Below are 21,592 nucleotides of genomic sequence, written 5' to 3'. Positions count from 1 at the left end.
AAGTGACACCCAGCAGCTGTAATGGCCTTGCAATGTGGGTGGAACCTGCAAAGTGCCACCGCTCTGGGCAGGGTGTAAGGGTGCCGAGGTGACCCATGGTGCTGTGATGGCCCAGCTACATGGGTGGCAAGTGCAAGGTTGCACCCCACCAGGTGGGGTGTTACAGGGCCGAGGTGGCACCTGGTGTCTGTGATGGCCTCACCACTTGGGTGGCACACACATGGTAGCACCCTGCCAGGCAAGGTGCGATAGGGTCAATGGACACCCTGTGGCTGTGACAGCCTTGCAACCCTGGTGACCTATACTAGGTGGCTTCCTGCTGGCAGGTTGTGACCGAGCTGAGGTGACACCCGGCAGCAGTGATGGCCTTGCCACATGGGTGACCTGCAAGAGGTGGCACCATGCTGTGTGGGTTGTGACCAGGCCAAGGTGACACCTGGTGGCCATGACAGCCTCACCACAATCGTAGCAAGTGTGAGATTGCACCCTGCAGGCTGCAGTGTGACCAGGCCAAAGTGATCCACAGCAGCTGTGAGAGCCACATCACATGGGTGACCCTTGCAAAGTGGCACCCCGTTAGGTGGTGTGTGACTGGTCCAAGGTGATGCCCAGTGGCCATGAGGACCTCACCACATGGGTGACCCACATGAGCTGGCACCCTGCCTGGCAGGGTGTAACCAGGCCAAGGTGACATCTGGTGGCATAGAGGTGCTCACAACGTGAGTAACCATGCGAGGTGGCATCTCACATGGTGGGGTATGCCCGGGTTGAGGTGACACACTTTGACCGAGACAGACTTGCAGCACAGGTGGCATGCACCAGGTGACACCCCACTGTGCAGTGTGTGATCGGGCTGAGGTGACACCTGGTGGCTGTGATGGTCTCGTCCTGAGGGAAGCACATGCTAGTTGACACCCTGGCAGGTGGGTATTGACCAGGAAGAGGTGACACCCAGTGGCCGTGATGGCCTCACTACATGGGGGACACACAAGAGATGACATGGTGCCAGGTGTGGTGTCACAGGGACAAGGTGGCACCTAGTGGTGTGATTGCCTAGCTATGCGGGTGGCACATCAAGGTGGCACCTGGCAGGGTGGGGAATGACGGGGCTGAAGTGACACCCAGTGGCCATGATGGCCTAGCCATGTGAGTAGCATGCACTATGTAGCACCCCATGGGGCAGTGTCTGAGTGGGCTTAGGTGACACCTCGCGGCCTTGATAGCCTCACCATGCTGGTGACATGGGTGAGGTAGCACCTTGCCTGGTGGGGTGTGACGTGGCTGAGATGACACATGGTGGTCATGATCCCTTGCCTCTTAGGTGGCTCCAGCGTGGTGGCACCCTGCTGTGAAAGCTATGAAGGGGTCAAGGTGACATCCCATGGCTATGACAGCCTCACCACATGGGTGACCCAAGTGAGGTGGCTCCCCACAAGACATGGTGTGACTGAGCTAAGCTGTCACCCAGTGGCAGTGATGGCTTCTCCATGCAGGTGACCCATACGAGGTGGTACCCCACTGGGTGGTGTGTGAAGCAACCAAGGTGACACCCAGAAGCTGTGAGGGCCTCATCACGTGGGTGATCTGTGCATGGTGGCTCCCCACCAGGCAGTGTGTGCTCAGGCAGAGGAGACATCTGGCAGCCATGACAGCCTCACCATGCAGTTGACCTTTGCCAGGTGGCAACCTGCGGGATGGGGTGTGACCATGCAGACGTGACACCCAGCGGTGTGACCACCTTGCCATGCAGGTGCCATGTTGAGGTGACATTCTCCTGGGCAGGGAGTGACGGGGCTGAATATTGGTGGCCGTGAGTGCTGCACCATGTGGGTGGCACATGCTAGGTGACATCCCAATGGGCAAGGTGTACCCAGGCCGAGGTGACACTCAGTGGCTGTGAAGGCCTCACAACACAGGTGACCCATGCGATTTGGAATCCTGCATGGTGTGTTGTGACTGGGTTGACATGACACAGCGACCACATTGGACTTGCAATGTGGGTGGCATGCGTGAGGTTAGCCCTGCCAGGTAGGGTGTGATTGGGCTGAGGTGACACCCGGCAGCCATGATGGGCTTGCCACATGGATGGCACACAAGAGATGACACCCCACTGGGCATGGTGTCATGGGGATGAGGTAAAACACTATGGCCGTTACTGCCTCACCATGTGGGTAGCACATGAGGTCGCACCCTACCAGGCCTAGAGTGATGGGGCCAAAGTGAAACATGGTGGCTGAGATGACTTGCCACGTGGGTGGCTAGCACGAGGTGGCACCCAGCTGTGCGTGGTGTGAACGGGCCAAAATGACACCTGGCAGCTGTGACAGCCTCGCCACGCTGGTTACCGCTGTGTGGTGGCATCCCACTGGGTGGTGTATGACTGGGCCAAGGTGACAACCAGCAGCCATGAAGGCCTCACTACATGGGTGACATTCGTGAGTTGAAACCCCACTGGGTGGGGTGTGCCCAGGCCTAGGTGAAACATGGCGGCCGTGAGGGCCTCAACACACTGGTGACCCGCATGAGGTGGTATCCTGCTGGGTGGGGTGTGCCCATGCCGAGGTGACACCTGGTTGCTATGATTGCCCTGCAACGTGGGTTACCAGTGCTGGGTGGGGTGCACCCAGGTTGAGGTGACACATGGTTTATGTGACAGATGAGCAATATGGGTGGCATGTGTAAGGTGACACTCCACTGGGGAGGGTGTGACCAGGCTGAGGTGACACCTTGTGGCTGTGATGGCCTTGCCATGTGGTTGGCATGTACGAGGTAGCACCCCACCAGGTAGGGAGTGATGGGGCCGAGGTTCCACCAGGCCACTGTAATGTCCTCAACATGCGGGTGACCAATGAGAGGTAGCATCCCACCAGGTGGGGTGTGCCCAGGCCTAGGTGACACCTGGCAGCCATGATGGCCTCACATTTCAGGTGACTCGTGCGAAGTGGCATTGCACACGGCGAGGTGCACCTGGGTTGAGGTGACACCTGATGACTGTGATGGACTCACCACACGGGTGGCTTGCATGAGGTGACACACTGGAGGACAGAGTGTGATTGAGCTAAGGTGACACCTGGTGGCTGTGGTGTCCTCATCACATGGGTGGCATGCAAGAGATGACACCCCACCAGGTGTGGTGTCATGGGGATGAGGTGACAGCTAGTGGCTGTGACTGCATTGTCATGTGGGTGGCACATGTGAGGTAGCACCCCATCAGGTTGGCAGAGCTGGGGCCGAGGTGACACGTGGTGGCTGTGACGGCCTCACCACATGGGTGACCTGCATGAGGTGGCATTCCACCATGAGGCGTGTGTCTGGGCCATTTTGACACCCAGTGGCTGTGATGTCCTCACCACGCGGGTGGCTCATGCAAGGTTTCACCATGCCAGGTGGTGTGTCATGGGGCTGAGGTGACACACCATGGTCTTGATGACCTTGCCATGCTGGTGACATATGTGAGGTGGTACCTGACCTGGTGGAGATTGACAGGACTGAAGTGACACCTGGCGGCCATGATGGGTTTGCCACACAGGTGACCCGTGTGAGGTGGCCACCTGATGGGTGGAGTGCAATGGGGCTGAGGTGACACCTGGTGGCTGTGACGGCCTTGCCATGTGGGTGGCCTGTATGAGGTAGCACCCCACCAGGTAGGGAGTGATGGGGCCGAGTTTCCACCAGGCCACAGTAATGTCCTGAACATGCGGGTGACCAATGAGATGTAGCATCCCACCAGGTGAGGTGTGCCCAGGCCTAGGTGACACCTGGCAGTGTGTTGGCCTCACCACATGGGTGACCCTGGCAGGCTGGAACCCCACTGGGCAGGTGTTTGTGGGCCAACGTCAAACACAGGTTCTGTGATGGCCTCACCACATGGGTGGCACCCCACCGGGTTGGGTGTGCCCAGGCCAAGGTGACACTCAGGGGCCATGACAGCCTTACCACGTGGGTGACCAGTGTGATGTGGCCACCTGTTGGGCAGCACATGACTGTGCCAAAGTGACACCTGGTGGCTGTGATGGCCTCACGATGCAGGTGACCTGTACAAGGCCTCACCGCAAGGGTGGCATGCATGAGGTTGCTCTCCACTGGGCAGAGTGTCCCAAGGCCGAGGTGACACCTGCTGGCCATGATGGCCTCACCATGCGGGTGGCACATGTGGAGTGGCATCCCTCTGGGTGGGATTTGCCCAGGCCGAGGTCAAACCGCACTTCCATTATGGCCTCAATACGTGGGTGACCCACATGAGGTTGCACCCAGCTGGGCAGGTTGTGCCAGTTCTGAGGTGAAACCCAGTGGGCATGAAGGCCTAGCCACACGGGAGACCCACACATGGTGGCACACAGCCAGGCAGTGTGTAACTGGGCCGAGGTGACACCCAGTGACCATTACGGCCTTGCCTCATGCGTGATATGTGTAAAATGGCACTCTGTGGCGTGGGGTGTGACCAGGCCTAAGTGACACCCTGGCCATGAGGGTCTTGCAACGTGCATCACCTGCATGATGTGGCTCCCCACTGGGCAGGTTTTGAAGTAGCCAAGGTGAAACTCGGCCTCCTGACCACATCGCCATGCAGGTGGCATGTGCGAAGTGTCACCATGATGGGTGGGGTGTGACCAGGTCTAGGTGACACCCAGCTGCCATGCAGGCCTCATCAGGCAGATGCACCACAGTATGTGGCACTCCTCCAGTTGGTGTGTGCCCAGGCAAAAGTGAATCCCAGCATTCATGAGGGCATCAACATGTGGGTGACCCATGCGAGGTGGCAGCCCCCAGGTGATGTGTGACTGGGCTGAGGTGAAACCCAATGGAATGTCAGCCTCACCACATAGGTGACCCTGGTGTGGTGGCATCCCACCAGGTGGCATGTGCCCAGGCCAAGGTCAAACACAGCTTCTGTGATGGCCTTGCCACTCGGGTGACAGGTGCAAGGTGGCTCCCCATCTGGTGGCGTGTGCCTGGGCTGAGGTGACAGCCAGCAGCTATGATGTACTTGCCACGTGGGTTACCTATGTGAGGTGGCACCCCACTGGGTGGATATGCCCAGGTTGATGTGACACCTGGCAGCCCTGATGGCCTCAGCACGTGGGTGACTGATGTGAGGTGGCACCCTGCTAGGTGGGGTGTGATGGATCTGAGGTGACATCTGGCAGCCATAATGGCCTTGCAACATGGGTGGCACATGCAAAGTGGCACACTGCAGGTTTGAGGTGAGGGGGTTTAGGTGACACCCGGTGGCTTTGACGGTGCAGCTATGTGTGTGACAAGTGCAAGGGTGCACCCATCTGGGTGGCGTGTTACTGGACCGAGGTTACACCTTGTGACCATAATGACCTCAGCACTTGGGTGGTATGCATGATATGGCACCCTGCCAGCAGGGTGTGATGGGGCCAATGGACACCCTGTGGTTGTGACAGCCTCTCAACACGGGTGACCCATGTGAGGTGGCTTTTTGCCGGGCAGGGTGTGACTGAGCTGAGGTGACATCTGGCAGCCATTACAGCCTCACCACATGGGTGACCCATGCGTGGTGGCATCCTGTTGGGCTGGATGTGCCTGGGCCTAGGTGACAGCCTGTTGCCATGAGGGCCATGCCACAAGTGTGACCCTTGTGAGATGGCACTCTGGTGGGTGGGGTGTGCATGGGCCTAGGTGCCACCTGGTGGCTGAGAGGGCCTCGCAACCCAGGTGACCCTCATGAGATGGCACCCTGCCTGATGGGATGTGCCCAATTCAAGGTGATACCTGATGGTCATGACAGCATCACCACATGCATGGCATGCGCAAGGTGGTACACTGTTGGGCTGTGTTTGATAATCCTAGGTGACACCCTGTGGCCATCATGGCCTTGCCATGTGGGTGGCATGCATGAAGTGGCTCCAGGCCGCACATGGTGTCCCTGGGCTGAGGTGAGACCTGGCAACACTGACGGCCTCACCACATGGCTTACACATGTAAGGTGGCACCCCACAGGGTGGATGTGCCTGGGCTGAGGTGAGGCCTGATATCCCTGGTGGCCTCACCACATGGGTGAATCACATGAGTTGACACCCCACCAGGCAGGGTGTGGTGGGGCTGAAGTGACACCCAGCAGCTGTAATGGCCTTGCAATGTGGGTGGAACCTGCAAAGTGCCACCGCTCTGGGCAGGGTGTAAGGGTGCCGAGGTGACCCATGGTGCTGTGATGGCCCAGCTACATGGGTGGCAAGTGCAAGGTTGCACCCCACCAGGTGGGGTGTTACAGGGCCGAGGTGGCACCTGGTGTCTGTGATGGCCTCACCACTTGGGTGGCACACACATGGTAGCACCCTGCCAGGCAAGGTGCGATAGGGTCAATGGACACCCTGTGGCTGTGACAGCCTTGCAACCCTGGTGACCTATACTAGGTGGCTTCCTGCTGGCAGGTTGTGACCGAGCTGAGGTGACACCCGGCAGCAGTGATGGCCTTGCCACATGGGTGACCTGCAAGAGGTGGCACCATGCTGTGTGGGTTGTGACCAGGCCAAGGTGACACCTGGTGGCCATGACAGCCTCACCACAATCGTAGCAAGTGTGAGATTGCACCCTGCAGGCTGCAGTGTGACCAGGCCAAAGTGATCCACAGCAGCTGTGAGAGCCACATCACATGGGTGACCCTTGCAAAGTGGCACCCCGTTAGGTGGTGTGTGACTGGTCCAAGGTGATGCCCAGTGGCCATGAGGACCTCACCACATGGGTGACCCACATGAGCTGGCACCCTGCCTGGCAGGGTGTAACCAGGCCAAGGTGACATCTGGTGGCATAGAGGTGCTCACAACGTGAGTAACCATGCGAGGTGGCATCTCACATGGTGGGGTATGCCCGGGTTGAGGTGACACACTTTGACCGAGACAGACTTGCAGCACAGGTGGCATGCACCAGGTGACACCCCACTGTGCAGTGTGTGATCGGGCTGAGGTGACACCTGGTGGCTGTGATGGTCTCGTCCTGAGGGAAGCACATGCTAGTTGACACCCTGGCAGGTGGGTATTGACCAGGAAGAGGTGACACCCAGGGGCCGTGATGGCCTCACTACATGGGGGACACACAAGAGATGACATGGTGCCAGGTGTGGTGTCACAGGGACAAGGTGGCACCTAGTGGTGTGATTGCCTAGCTATGTGGGTGGCACATCAAGGTGGCACCTGGCAGGGTGGGGAATGACGGGGCTGAAGTGACACCCGGTGGCCATGATGGCCTAGCCATGTGAGTAGCATGCACTATGTAGCACCCCATGGGGCAGTGTCTGAGTGGGCTTAGGTGACACCTCGCGGCCTTGATAGCCTCACCATGCTGGTGACATGGGTGAGGTAGCACATTGCCTGGTGGGGTGTGACGTGGCTGAGATGACACATGATGGTCATGATCCCTTGCCTCTTAGGTGGCTCCAGCGTGGTGGCACCCTGCTGTGAAAGCTATGAAGGGGTCAAGGTGACATCCCATGGCTATGACAGCCTCACCACATGGGTGACCCAAGTGAGGTGGCTCCCCACAAGACATGGTGTGACTGAGCTAAGCTGTCACCCAGTGGCAGTGATGGCTTCTCCATGCAGGTGACCCATACGAGGTGGTACCCCACTGGGTGGTGTGTGAAGCAACCAAGGTGACACCCAGCAGCTGTGAGGGCCTCATCACGTGGGTGATCTCTGCATGGTGGCTCCCCACCAGGCAGTGTGTGCTCAGGCAGAGGAGACATCTGGCAGCCATGACAGCCTCACCATGCAGTTGACCTTTGCCAGGTGGCAACCTGCAGGATGGGGTGTGACCATGCAGACGTGACACCCAGCGGTGTGACCACCTTGCCATGCAGGTGCCATGTTGAGGTGACATTCTCCTGGGCAGAGAGTGACACGGCTGAATATTGGTGGCCGTGAGTGCTGCACCATGTGGGTGGCACATGCTAGGTGACATCCCAATGGGCAAGGTGTACCCAGGCCGAGGAGACACTCAGCGGCTGTGAAGGCCTCACAACACAGGTGACCCATGCGATTTGGAATCCTGCATGGTGTGTTGTGACTGGGTTGACATGACACAGCGACCACATTGGACTTGCAATGTGGGTGGCATGCGTGAGGTTAGCCCTGCCAGGTAGGGTGTGATTGGGCTGAGGTGACACCCGGCAGCCATGATGGGCTTGCCACATGGATGGCACACAAGAGATGACACCCCACTGGGCATGGTGTCATGGGGATGAGGTAAAACACTATGGCCGTTACTGCCTCACCATGTGGGTAGCACATGTGAGGTCGCACCCTACCAGGCCTAGAGTGATGGGGCCAAAGTGAAACATGGTGGCTGAGATGACTTGCCACGTGGGTGGCTAGCACGAAGTGGCACCCAGCTGTGCGTGGTGTGAATGGGCCAAAATGACACCTGGCAGCTGTGACAGCCTCGCCACGCTGGTTACCGCTGTGTGGTGGCATCCCACTGGGTGGTGTATGACTGGGCCAAGGTGACAACCAGCAGCCATGAAGGACTCACTACATGGGTGACATTCGTGAGTTGAAACCCCACTGGGTGGGGTGTGCCCAGGCCTAGGTGAAACATGGCGGCCGTGAGGGCCTCAACACACTGGTGACCCACATGAGGTGGTATCCTGCTGGGTGGGGTGTGCCCATGCTGAGGTGACACCTGGTTGCTATGATTGCCCTGCAACGTGGGTTACCAGTGCTGGGTGGGGTGCACCCAGGTTGAGGTGACACATGGTTTATGTGACAGATGAGCAATATGGGTGGCATGTGTAAGGTGACACTCCACTGGGGAGGGTGTGACCAGGCTGAGGTGACACCTTGTGGCTGTGATGGCCTTGCCATGTGGTTGGAATGTACGAGGTAGAACCCCACCAGGTAGGGAGTGATGGGGCTGAGGTTCCACCAGGCCACTGTAATGTCCTGAACATGCGGGTGACCAATGAGAGGTAGCATCCCACCAGGTGGGGTGTGCCCAGGCCTAGGTGACACCTGGCAGCCATGATGGCCTCACATTTCAGGTGACTCATGCGAAGTGGCATTGCACACGGCGAGGTGCACCTGGGTTGAGGTGACACCTGATGACTGTGATGGACTCACCACATGGGTGGCTTGCATGAGGTGACACACTGGAGGACAGAGTGTGATTGAGCTAAGGTGACACCTGGTGGCTGTGGTGTCCTCATCACATGGGTGGCATGCAAGAGATGACACCCCACCAGGTGTGGTGTCATGGGGATGAGGTGACAGCTAGTTGCTTGACTGCATTGTCATGTGGGTGGCACATGTGAGGTAGCACCCCATCAGGTAGGCAGTTTGGGGCCGAGGTGACACATGGTGGCTGTGACGGCCTCACCACATGGGTGACCTGCATGAGGTGGCATTCCACCATGAGGCGTGTGTCTGGGCCATTTTGACACCCAGTGGCTGTGATGTCCTCACCACGTGGGTGGCTCATGCAAGGTTTCACCATGCCAGGTGGTGTGTCATGGGGCTGAGGTGACACACCATGGTCATGATGACCTTGCCATGCTGGTGACATATGTGAGGTGGTACCTGACCTGGTGGAGATTGACAGGACTGAAGTGACACCTGGCGGCCATGATGGGTTTGCCACACAGGTGACCCGTGTGAGGTGGCCCCCTCATGGGTGGAGTGCAATGGGGATGAGGTGACACCTGGTGGCTGTGACGGCCTTGCCATGTGAGTGACCTGTATGAGGTAGCACCCCACCAGATAGGGAGTGATGGGGCCAAGTTTCCACCAGGCCACAGTAATGTCCTCAACATGCGGGTGACCAATGAGATGTAGCATCCCACCAAGTGGGGTGTGCCCAGGCCTAGGTGACACCTGGCAGTGTGTTGGCCTCACCACATGGGTGACCCTGGCAGGCTGGAACCCCACTGGGCAGGTGTTTGTGGGCCAAGGTCAAACACAGGTTCTGTGATGGCCTCACCACATGGGTGGCACCCCACCGGGTTGGGTGTGCCCAGGCCAAGGTGACACTCAGGGGCCATGACAGCCTTACCACGTGGGTGACCAGTGTGATGTGGCAACCTGTTGGGCAGCACATGACTGTGCCAAAGTGACACCTGGTGGCTGTGATGGCCTCACCATGCAGGTGACCTGTACAATACCTCACCGCAAGGGTGGCATGCATGAGGTTGCTCTCCACTGGGCAGAGTGTCCCAAGGCCGAGGTGACACCTGCTGGCCATGATGGCCTCACCATGCAGATGGCACATGTGGAGTGGCATCCCTCTGGGTGGGATTTGCCCAGGCCGAGGTCAAACCCCACTTCCATTATGGCCTCAATACGTGGGTGACCCACATGAGGTTGCACCCAGCTGGGCAGGTTGTGCCAGTTCTGAGGTGAAACCCAGTGGGCATGAAGGCCTAGCCACACGGGAGACCCACACATGGTGGCACACAGCCAGGCACTGTGTAACTGGGCCGAGGTGACACCCAGTGACCATTACGGCCTTGCCTCATGGGAGATATGTGTAAAATGGCACTCTGTGGCGTGGGGTGTGACCAGGCCTAAGTGACACCCTGGCCATGAGGGTCTTGCAACGTGCATCACCTGCATGATGTGGCTCCCCACTGGGCAGGGTGTGAAGTAGCCGAGGTGAAACTCGGCCTCCTGAGCACATCGCCAAGCAGGTGGCATGTGCGAAGTGTCACCGTGATGGGTGGGGTGTGACCAGGTCTAGGTGACACCCAGCTGCCATGCAGGCCTCATCAGGCAGATGCACCACAGTATGTGGCACTCCTCCAGTTGGTGTGTGCCCAGGCAAAAGTGAATCCCAGCATTCATGAGGGCATCAACATGTGGGTGACCCATGCGAGGTGGCAGCCCCCAGGTGATGTGTGACTGGGCTGAGGTGAAACCCAATGGAATGTCAGCCTCACCACATAGGTGACCCTGGTGTGGTGGCATCCCACCAGGCGGCATGTGCCCAGGCCAAGGTCAAACACAGCTTCTGTGATGGCCTTGCCACTCGGGTGACAGGTGCAAGGTGGCTCCCCATCTGGTGGCGTGTGCCTGGGCTGAGGTGACAGCCAGCAGCTATGATGTACTTGCCACGTGGGTTACCTATGTGAGGTGGCACCCCACTGGGTGGATATGCCCAGGTTGATGTGACACCTGGCAGCCCTGATGGCCTCAGCACGTGGGTGACTGATGTGAGGTGGCACCCTGCTAGGTGGGGTGTGATGGATCTGAGGTGACATCTGGCAGCCATAATGGCCTTGCAACATGGGTGGCACATGCAAAGTGGCACACTGCAGGTTTGAGGTGAGGGGGTTTAGGTGACACCCGGTGGCTTTGACGGTGCAGCTATGTGTGTGACAAGTGCAAGGGTGCACCCATCTGGGTGGCGTGTTACTGGACCGAGGTTACACCTTGTGACCATAATGACCTCAGCACTTGGGTGGTATGCATGATGTGGCACCCTGCCAGCAGGGTGTGATGGGGCCAATGGACACCCCGTGGTTGTGACAGCCTCTCAACACGGGTGACCCATGTGAGGTGGCTTTTTGCCGGGCAGGGTGTGACTGAGCTGAGGTGACATCTGGCAGCCATTACAGCCTCACCACATGGGTGACCCATGCGTGGTGGCATCCTGTTGGGCTGGATGTGCCTGGGCCTAGGTGACAGCCTGTTGCCATGAGGGCCATGCCACAAGTGTGACCCTTGTGAGATGGCACTCTGGTGGGTGGGGTGTGCATGGGCCTAGGTGCCACCTGGTGGCTGAGAGGGCCTCGCAACCCAGGTGACCCTCATGAGATGGCACCCTGCCTGATGGGATGTGCCCAATTCAAGGTGATACCTGATGGTCATGACAGCATCACCACATGCATGGCATGCGCAAGGTGGTACACTGTTGGGCTGTGTTTGATAATCCTAGGTGACACCCTGTGGCCATCATGGCCTTGCCATGTGGGTGGCATGCATGAAGTGGCTCCAGGCTGCACATGGTGTCCCTGGGCTGAGGTGAGACCTGGCAACACTGACGGCCTCACCACATGGCTTACACATGTAAGGTGGCACCCCACAGGGTGGATGTGCCTGGGCTGAGGTGAGGCCTGATATCCCTGGTGGCCTCACCACATGGGTGAATCACATGAGTTGACACCCCACCAGGCAGGGTGTGGTGGGGCTGAAGTGACACCCAGCAGCTGTAATGGCCTTGCAATGTGGGTGGAACCTGCAAAGTGCCACCGCTCTGGGCAGGGTGTAAGGGTGCCGAGGTGACCCATGGTGCTGTGATGGCCCAGCTACATGGGTGGCAAGTGCAAGGTTGCACCCCACCAGGTGGGGTGTTACAGGGCCGAGGTGGCACCTGGTGTCTGTGATGGCCTCACCACTTGGGTGGCACACACATGGTAGCACCCTGCCAGGCAAGGTGCGATAGGGTCAATGGACACCCTGTGGCTGTGACAGCCTTGCAACCCTGGTGACCTATACTAGGTGGCTTCCTGCTGGCAGGTTGTGACCGAGCTGAGGTGACACCCGGCAGCAGTGATGGCCTTGCCACATGGGTGACCTGCAAGAGGTGGCACCATGCTGTGTGGGTTGTGACCAGGCCAAGGGGACACCTGGTGGCCATGACAGCCTCACCACAATCGTAGCAAGTGTGAGATTGCACCCTGCAGGCTGCAGTGTGACCAGGCCAAAGTGATCCACAGCAGCTGTGAGAGCCACATCACATGGGTGACCCTTGCAAAGTGGCACCCCGTTAGGTGGTGTGTGACTGGTCCAAGGTGATGCCCAGTGGCCATGAGGACCTCACCACATGGGTGACCCACATGAGCTGGCACCCTGCCTGGCAGGGTGTAACCAGGCCAAGGTGACATCTGGTGGCATAGAGGTGCTCACAACGTGAGTAACCATGCGAGGTGGCATCTCACATGGTGGGGTATGCCCGGGTTGAGGTGACACACTTTGACCGAGACAGACTTGCAGCACAGGTGGCATGCACCAGGTGACACCCCACTGTGCAGTGTGTGATCGGGCTGAGGTGACACCTGGTGGCTGTGATGGTCTCATCCTGAGGGAAGCACATGCTAGTTGACACCCTGGCAGGTGGGTATTGACCAGGAAGAGGTGACACCCAGTGGCCGTGATGGCCTCACTACATGGGGGACACACAAGAGATGACATGGTGCCAGGTGTGGTGTCACAGGGACAAGGTGGCACCTAGTGGTGTGATTGCCTAGCTATGCGGGTGGCACATCAAGGTGGCACCTGGCAGGGTGGGGAATGACGGGGCTGAAGTGACACCCGGTGGCCATGATGGCCTAGCCATGTGAGTAGCATGCACTATGTAGCACCCCATGGGGCAGTGTCTGAGTGGGCTTAGGTGACACCTCGCGGCCTTGATAGCCTCACCATGCTGGTGACATGGGTGAGGTAGCACCTTGCCTGGTGGGGTGTGACGTGGCTGAGATGACACATGGTGGTCATGATCCCTTGCCTCTTAGGTGGCTCCAGCGTGGTGGCACCCTGCTGTGAAAGCTATGAAGGGGTCAAGGTGACATCCCATGGCTATGACAGCCTCACCACATGGGTGACCCAAGTGAGGTGGCTCCCCACAAGACATGGTGTGACTGAGCTAAGCTGTCACCCAGTGGCAGTGATGGCTTCTCCATGCAGGTGACCCATACGAGGTGGTACCCCACTGGGTGGTGTGTGAAGCAACCAAGGTGACACCCAGAAGCTGTGAGGGCCTCATCACGTGGGTGATCTGTGCATGGTGGCTCCCCACCAGGCAGTGTGTGCTCAGGCAGAGGAGACATCTGGCAGCCATGACAGCCTCACCATGCAGTTGACCTTTGCCAGGTGGCAACCTGCGGGATGGGGTGTGACCATGCAGACGTGACACCCAGCGGTGTGACCACCTTGCCATGCAGGTGCCATGTTGAGGTGACATTCTCCTGGGCAGGGAGTGACGCGGCTGAATATTGGTGGCCGTGAGTGCTGCACCATGTGGGTGGCACATGCTAGGTGACATCCCAATGGGCAAGGTGTACCCAGGCCGAGGTGACACTCAGTGGCTGTGAAGGCCTCACAAAACAGGTGACCCATGCAATTTGGAATCCTGCATGGTGTGTTGTGACTGGGTTGACATGACACAGCGACCACATTGGACTTGCAATGTGGGTGGCATGCGTGAGGTTAGCCCTGCCAGGTAGGGTGTGATTGGGCTGAGGTGACACCCGGCAGCCATGATGGGCTTGCCACATGGATGGCACACAAGAGATGACACCCCACTGGGCATGGTGTCATGGGGATGAGGTAAAACACTATGGCCGTTACTGCCTCACCATGTGGGTAGCACATGAGGTCGCACCCTACCAGGCCTAGAGTGATGGGGCCAAAGTGAAACATGGTGGCTGAGATGACTTGCCACGTGGGTGGCTAGCACGAGGTGGCACCCAGCTGTGCGTGGTGTGAACGGGCCAAAATGACACCTGGCAGCTGTGACAGCCTCGCCACGCTGGTTACCGCTGTGTGGTGGCATCCCACTGGGTGGTGTATGACTGGGCCAAGGTGACAACCAGCAGCCATGAAGGCCTCACTACATGGGTGACATTCGTGAGTTGAAACCCCACTGGGTGGGGTGTGCCCAGGCCTAGGTGAAACATGGCGGCCGTGAGGGCCTCAACACACTGGTGACCCGCATGAGGTGGTATCCTGCTGGGTGGGGTGTGCCCATGCCGAGGTGACACCTGGTTGCTATGATTGCCCTGCAACGTGGGTTACCAGTGCTGGGTGGGGTGCACCCAGGTTGAGGTGACACATGGTTTATGTGACAGATGAGCAATATGGGTGGCATGTGTAAGGTGACACTCCACTGGGGAGGGTGTGACCAGGCTGAGGTGACACCTTGTGGCTGTGATGGCCTTGCCATGTGGGTGGCATGTACGAGGTAGCACCCCACCAGGTAGGGAGTGATGGGGCCGAGGTTCCACCAGGCCACTGTAATGTCCTCAACATGCGGGTGACCAATGAGAGGTAGCATCCCACCAGGTGGTGTGTGCCCAGGCCTAGGTGACACCTGGCAGCCATGATGGCCTCACATTTCAGGTGACTCGTGCGAAGTGGCATTGCACACGGCGAGGTGCACCTGGGTTGAGGTGACACCTGATGACTGTGATGGACTCACCACACGGGTGGCTTGCATGAGGTGACACACTGGAGGACAGAGTGTGATTGAGCTAAGGTGACACCTGGTGGCTGTGGTGTCCTCATCACATGGGTGGCATGCAAGAGATGACACCCCACCAGGTGTGGTGTCATGGGGATGAGGTGACAGCTAGTGGCTGTGACTGCATTGTCATGTGGGTGGCACATGTGAGGTAGCACCCCATCAGGTTGGCAGAGCTGGGGCCGAGGTGACACGTGGTGGCTGTGACGGCCTCACCACATGGGTGACCTGCATGAGGTGGCATTCCACCATGAGGCGTGTGTCTGGGCCATTTTGACACCCAGTGGCTGTGATGTCCTCACCACGCGGGTGGCTCATGCAAGGTTTCACCATGCCAGGTGGTGTGTCATGGGGCTGAGGTGACACACCATGGTCATGATGACCTTGCCATGCTGGTGACATATGTGAGGTGGTACCTGACCTGGTGGAGATTGACAGGACTGAAGTGACACCTGGCGGCCATGATGGGTTTGCCACACAGGTGACCCGTGTGAGGTGGCCACCTGATGGGTGGAGTGCAATGGGGCTGAGGTGACACCTGGTGGCTGTGACGGCCTTGCCATGTGGGTGGCCTGTATGAGGTAGCACCCCACCAGGTAGGGAGTGATGGGGCCGAGTTTCCACCAGGCCACAGTAATGTCCTGAACATGCGGGTGACCAATGAGATGTAGCATCCCACCATGTGAGGTGTGCCCAGGCCTAGGTGACACCTGGCAGTGTGTTGGCCTCACCACATGGGTGACCCTGGCAGGCTGGAACCCCACTGGGCAGGTGTTTGTGGGCCAACGTCAAACACAGGTTCTGTGATGGCCTCACCACATGGGTGGCACCCCACCGGGTTGGGTGTGCCCAGGCCAAGGTGACACTCAGGGGCCATGACAGCCTTACCACATGGGTGACCAGTGTGATGTGGCCACCTGTTGGGCAGCACATGACTGTGCCAAAGTGACACCTGGTGGCTGTGATGGCCTCACGATGCAGGTGACCTGTACAAGGCCTCACCGCAAGGGTGGCATGCATGAGGTTGCTCTCCACTGGGCAGAGTGTCCCAAGGCCGAGGTGACACCTGCTGGCCATGATGGCCTCACCATGCGGGTGGCACATGTGGAGTGGCATCCCTCTGGGTGGGATTTGCCCAGGCCGAGGTCAAACCGCACTTCCATTATGGCCTCAATACGTGGGTGACCCACATGAGGTTGCACCCAGCTGGGCAGGTTGTGCCAGTTCTGAGGTGAAACCCAGTGGGCATGAAGGCCTAGCCACACGGGAGACCCACACATGGTGGCACACAGCCAGGCAGTGTGTAACTGGGCCGAGGTGACACCCAGTGACCATTACGGCCTTGCCTCATGCGTGATATGTGTAAAATGGCACTCTGTGGCGTGGGGTGTGACCAGGCCTAAGTGACACCCTGGCCATGAGGGTCTTGCAACGTGCATCACCTGCATGATGTGGCTCCCCACTGGGCAGGTTTTGAAGTAGCCGAGGTGAAACTCGGCCTCCTGACCACATCGCCATGCAGGTGGCATGTGCGAAGTGTCACCATGATGGGTGGGGTGTGACCAGGTCTAGGTGACACCCAGCTGCCATGCAGGCCTCATCAGGCAGATGCACCACAGTATGTGGCACTCCTCCAGTTGGTGTGTGCCCAGGCAAAAGTGAATCCCAGCATTCATGAGGGCATCAACATGTGGGTGACCCATGCGAGGTGGCAGCCCCCAGGTGATGTGTGACTGGGCTGAGGTGAAACCCAATGGAATGTCAGCCTCACCACATAGGTGACCCTGGTGTGGTGGCATCCCACCAGGCGGCATGTGCCCAGGCCAAGGTCAAACACAGCTTCTGTGATGGCCTTGCCACTCGGGTGACAGGTGCAAGGTGGCTCCCCATCTGGTGGCGTGTGCCTGGGCTGAGGTGACAGCCAGCAGCTATGATGTACTTGCCACGTGGGTTACCTATGTGAGGTGGCACCCCACTGGGTGGATATGCCCAGGTTGATGTGACACCTGGCAGCCCTGATGGCCTCAGCACGTGGGTGACTGATGTGAGGTGGCACCCTGCTAGGTGGGGTGTGATGGATCTTACGTGACATCTGGCAGCCATAATGGCCTTGCAACATGGGTGGCACATGCAAAGTGGCACACTGCAGGTTTGAGGTGAGGGGGTTTAGGTGACACCCGGTGGCTTTGACGGTGCAGCTATGTGTGTGACAAGTGCAAGGGTGCACCCATCTGGGTGGCGTGTTACTGGACCGAGGTTACACCTTGTGACCATAATGACCTCAGCACTTGGGTGGTATGCATGATATGGCACCCTGCCAGCAGGGTGTGATGGGGCCAATGGACACCCCGTGGTTGTGACAGCCTCTCAACACGGGTGACCCATGTGAGGTGGCTTTTTGCCGGGCAGGGTGTGACTGAGCTGAGGTGACATCTGGCAGCCATTACAGCCTCACCACATGGGTGACCCATGCGTGGTGGCATCCTGTTGGGCTGGATGTGCCTGGGCCTAGGTGACAGCCTGTTGCCATGAGGGCCATGCCACAAGTGTGACCCTTGTGAGATGGCACTCTGGTGGGTGGGGTGTGCATGGGCCTAGGTGCCACCTGGTGGCTGAGAGGGCCTCGCAACCCAGGTGACCCTCATGAGATGGCACCCTGCCTGATGGGATGTGCCCAATTCAAGGTGATACCTGATGGTCATGACAGCATCACCACATGCATGGCATGCGCAAGGTGGTACACTGTTGGGCTGTGTTTGATAATCCTAGGTGACACCCTGTGGCCATCATGGCCTTGCCATGTGGGTGGCATGCATGAAGTGGCTCCAGGCTGCACATGGTGTCCCTGGGCTGAGGTGAGACCTGGCAACACTGACGGCCTCACCACATGGCTTACACATGTAAGGTGGCACCCCACAGGGTGGATGTGCCTGGGCTGAGGTGAGGCCTGATATCCCTGGTGGCCTCACCACATGGGTGAATCACATGAGTTGACACCCCACCAGGCAGGGTGTGGTGGGGCTGAAGTGACACCCAGCAGCTGTAATGGCCTTGCAATGTGGGTGGAACCTGCAAAGTGCCACCGCTCTGGGCAGGGTGTAAGGGTGCCGAGGTGACCCATGGTGCTGTGATGGCCCAGCTACATGGGTGGCAAGTGCAAGGTTGCACCCCACCAGGTGGGGTGTTACAGGGCCGAGGTGGCACCTGGTGTCTGTGATGGCCTCACCACTTGGGTGGCACACACATGGTAGCACCCTGCCAGGCAAGGTGCGATAGGGTCAATGGACACCCTGTGGCTGTGACAGCCTTGCAACCCTGGTGACCTATACTAGGTGGCTTCCTGCTGGCAGGTTGTGACCGAGCTGAGGTGACACCCGGCAGCAGTGATGGCCTTGCCACATGGGTGACCTGCAAGAGGTGGCACCATGCTGTGTGGGTTGTGACCAGGCCAAGGTGACACCTGGTGGCCATGACAGCCTCACCACAATCGTAGCAAGTGTGAGATTGCACCCTGCAGGCTGCAGTGTGACCAGGCCAAAGTGATCCACAGCAGCTGTGAGAGCCACATCACATGGGTGACCCTTGCAAAGTGGCACCCCGTTAGGTGGTGTGTGACTGGTCCAAGGTGATGCCCAGTGGCCATGAGGACCTCACCACATGGGTGACCCACATGAGCTGGCACCCTGCCTGGCAGGGTGTAACCAGGCCAAGGTGACATCTGGTGGCATAGAGGTGCTCACAACGTGAGTAACCATGCGAGGTGGCATCTCACATGGTGGGGTATGCCCGGGTTGAGGTGACACACTTTGACCGAGACAGACTTGCAGCACAGGTGGCATGCACCAGGTGACACCCCACTGTGCAGTGTGTGATCGGGCTGAGGTGACACCTGGTGGCTGTGATGGTCTCGTCCTGAGGGAAGCACATGCTAGTTGACACCCTGGCAGGTGGGTATTGACCAGGAAGAGGTGACACCCAGGGGCCGTGATGGCCTCACTACATGGGGGACACACAAGGGATGACATGGTGCCAGGTGTGGTGTCACAGGGACAAGGTGGCACCTAGTGGTGTGATTGCCTAGCTATGTGGGTGGCACATCAAGGTGGCAGCTGGCAGGGTGGGGAATGACGGGGCTGAAGTGACACCCGGTGGCCATGATGGCCTAGCCATGTGAGTAGCATGCACTATGTAGCACCCCATGGGGCAGTGTCTGAGTGGGCTTAGGTGACACCTCGCGGCCTTGATAGCCTCACCATGCTGGTGACATGGGTGAGGTAGCACCTTGCCTGGTGGGGTGTGACGTGGCTGAGATGACACATGGTGGTCATGATCCCTTGCCTCTTAGGTGGCTCCAGCGTGGTGGCACCCTGCTGTGAAAGCTATGAAGGGGTCAAGGTGACATCCCATGGCTATGACAGCCTCACCACATGGGTGACCCAAGTGAGGTGGCTCCCCACAAGACATGGTGTGACTGAGCTAAGCTGTCACCCAGTGGCAGTGATGGCTTCTCCATGCAGGTGACCCATACGAGGTGGTACCCCACTGGGTGGTGTGTGAAGCAACCAAGGTGACACCCAGCAGCTGTGAGGGCCTCATCACGTGGGTGATCTGTGCATGGTGGCTCCCCACCAGGCAGTGTGTGCTCAGGCAGAGGAGACATCTGGCAGCCATGACAGCCTCACCATGCAGTTGACCTTTGCCAGGTGGCAACCTGCGGGATGGGGTGTGACCATGCAGACGTGACACCCAGCGGTGTGACCACCTTGCCATGCAGGTGCCATGTTGAGGTGACATTCTCCTGGGCAGGGAGTGACGCGGCTGAATATTGGTGGCCGTGAGTGCTGCACCATGTGGGTGGCACATGCTAGGTGACATCCCAATGGGCAAGGTGTACCCAGGCCGAGGTGACACTCAGTGGCTGTGAAGGCCTCACAACACAGGTGACCCATGCGATTTGGAATCCTGCATGGTGTGTTGTGACTGGGTTGACATGACACAGCGACCACATTGGACTTGCAATGTGGGTGGCATGCGTGAGGTTAGCCCTGCCAGGTAGGGTGTGATTGGGCTGAGGTGACACCCGGCAGCCATGATGGGCTTGCCACATGGATGGCACACAAGAGATGACACCCCACTGGGCATGGTGTCATGGGGATGAGGTAAAACACTATGGCCGTTACTGCCTCACCATGTGGGTAGCACATGTGAGGTCGCACCCTACCAGGCCTAGAGTGATGGGGCCAAAGTGAAACATGGTGGCTGAGATGACTTGCCACGTGGGTGGCTAGCACGAGGTGGCACCCAGCTGTGCGTGGTGTGAACGGGCCAAAATGACACCTGGCAGCTGTGACAGCCTCGCCACGCTGGTTACCGCTGTGTGGTGGCATCCCACTGGGTGGCGTATGACTGGGCCAAGGTGACAACCAGCAGCCATGAAGGCCTCACTACATGGGTGACATTCGTGAGTTGAAACCCCACTGGGTGGGGTGTGCCCAGGCCTAGGTGAAACATGGCGGCCGTGAGGGCCTCAACACACTGGTGACCCGCATGAGGTGGTATCCTGCTGGGTGGGGTGTGCCCATGCCGAGGTGACACCTGGTTGCTATGATTGCCCTGCAACGTGGGTTACCAGTGCTGGGTGGGGTGCACCCAGGTTGAGGTGACACATGGTTTATGTGACAGATGAGCAATATGGGTGGCATGTGTAAGGTGACACTCCACTGGGGAGGGTGTGACCAGGCTGAGGTGACACCTTGTGGCTGTGATGGCCTTGCCATGTGGGTGGCATGTACGAGGTAGCACCCCACCAGGTAGGGAGTGATGGGGCCGAGGTTCCACCAGGCCACTGTAATGTCCTCAACATGCGGGTGACCAATGAGAGGTAGCATCCCACCAGGTGGGGTGTGCCCAGGCCTAGGTGACACCTGGCAGCCATGATGGCCTCACATTTCAGGTGACTCGTGCGAAGTGGCATTGCACACGGCGAGGTGCACCTGGGTTGAGGTGACACCTGATGACTGTGATGGACTCACCACACGGGTGGCTTGCATGAGGTGACACACTGGAGGACAGAGTGTGATTGAGCTAAGGTGACACCTGGTGGCTGTGGTGTCCTCATCACATGGGTGGCATGCAAGAGATGACACCCCACCAGGTGTGGTGTCATGGGGATGAGGTGACAGCTAGTGGCTGTGACTGCATTGTCATGTGGGTGGCACATGTGAGTTAGCACCCCATCAGGTAGGCAGAGCTGGGGCCGAGGTGACACATGGTGGCTGTGACGGCCTCACCACATGGGTGACCTGCATGAGGTGGCATTCCACCATGAGGCGTGTGTCTGGGCCATTTTGACACCCAGTGGCTGTGATGTCCTCACCACGCGGGTGGCTCATGCAAGGTT

Source organism: Hippopotamus amphibius, chromosome 3, assembly GCF_030028045.1.
Source record: "Hippopotamus amphibius kiboko isolate mHipAmp2 chromosome 3, mHipAmp2.hap2, whole genome shotgun sequence".
Lineage (NCBI taxonomy): Eukaryota > Metazoa > Chordata > Mammalia > Artiodactyla > Hippopotamidae > Hippopotamus > Hippopotamus amphibius.
This window is presented reverse-complemented; position numbering follows the sequence as displayed.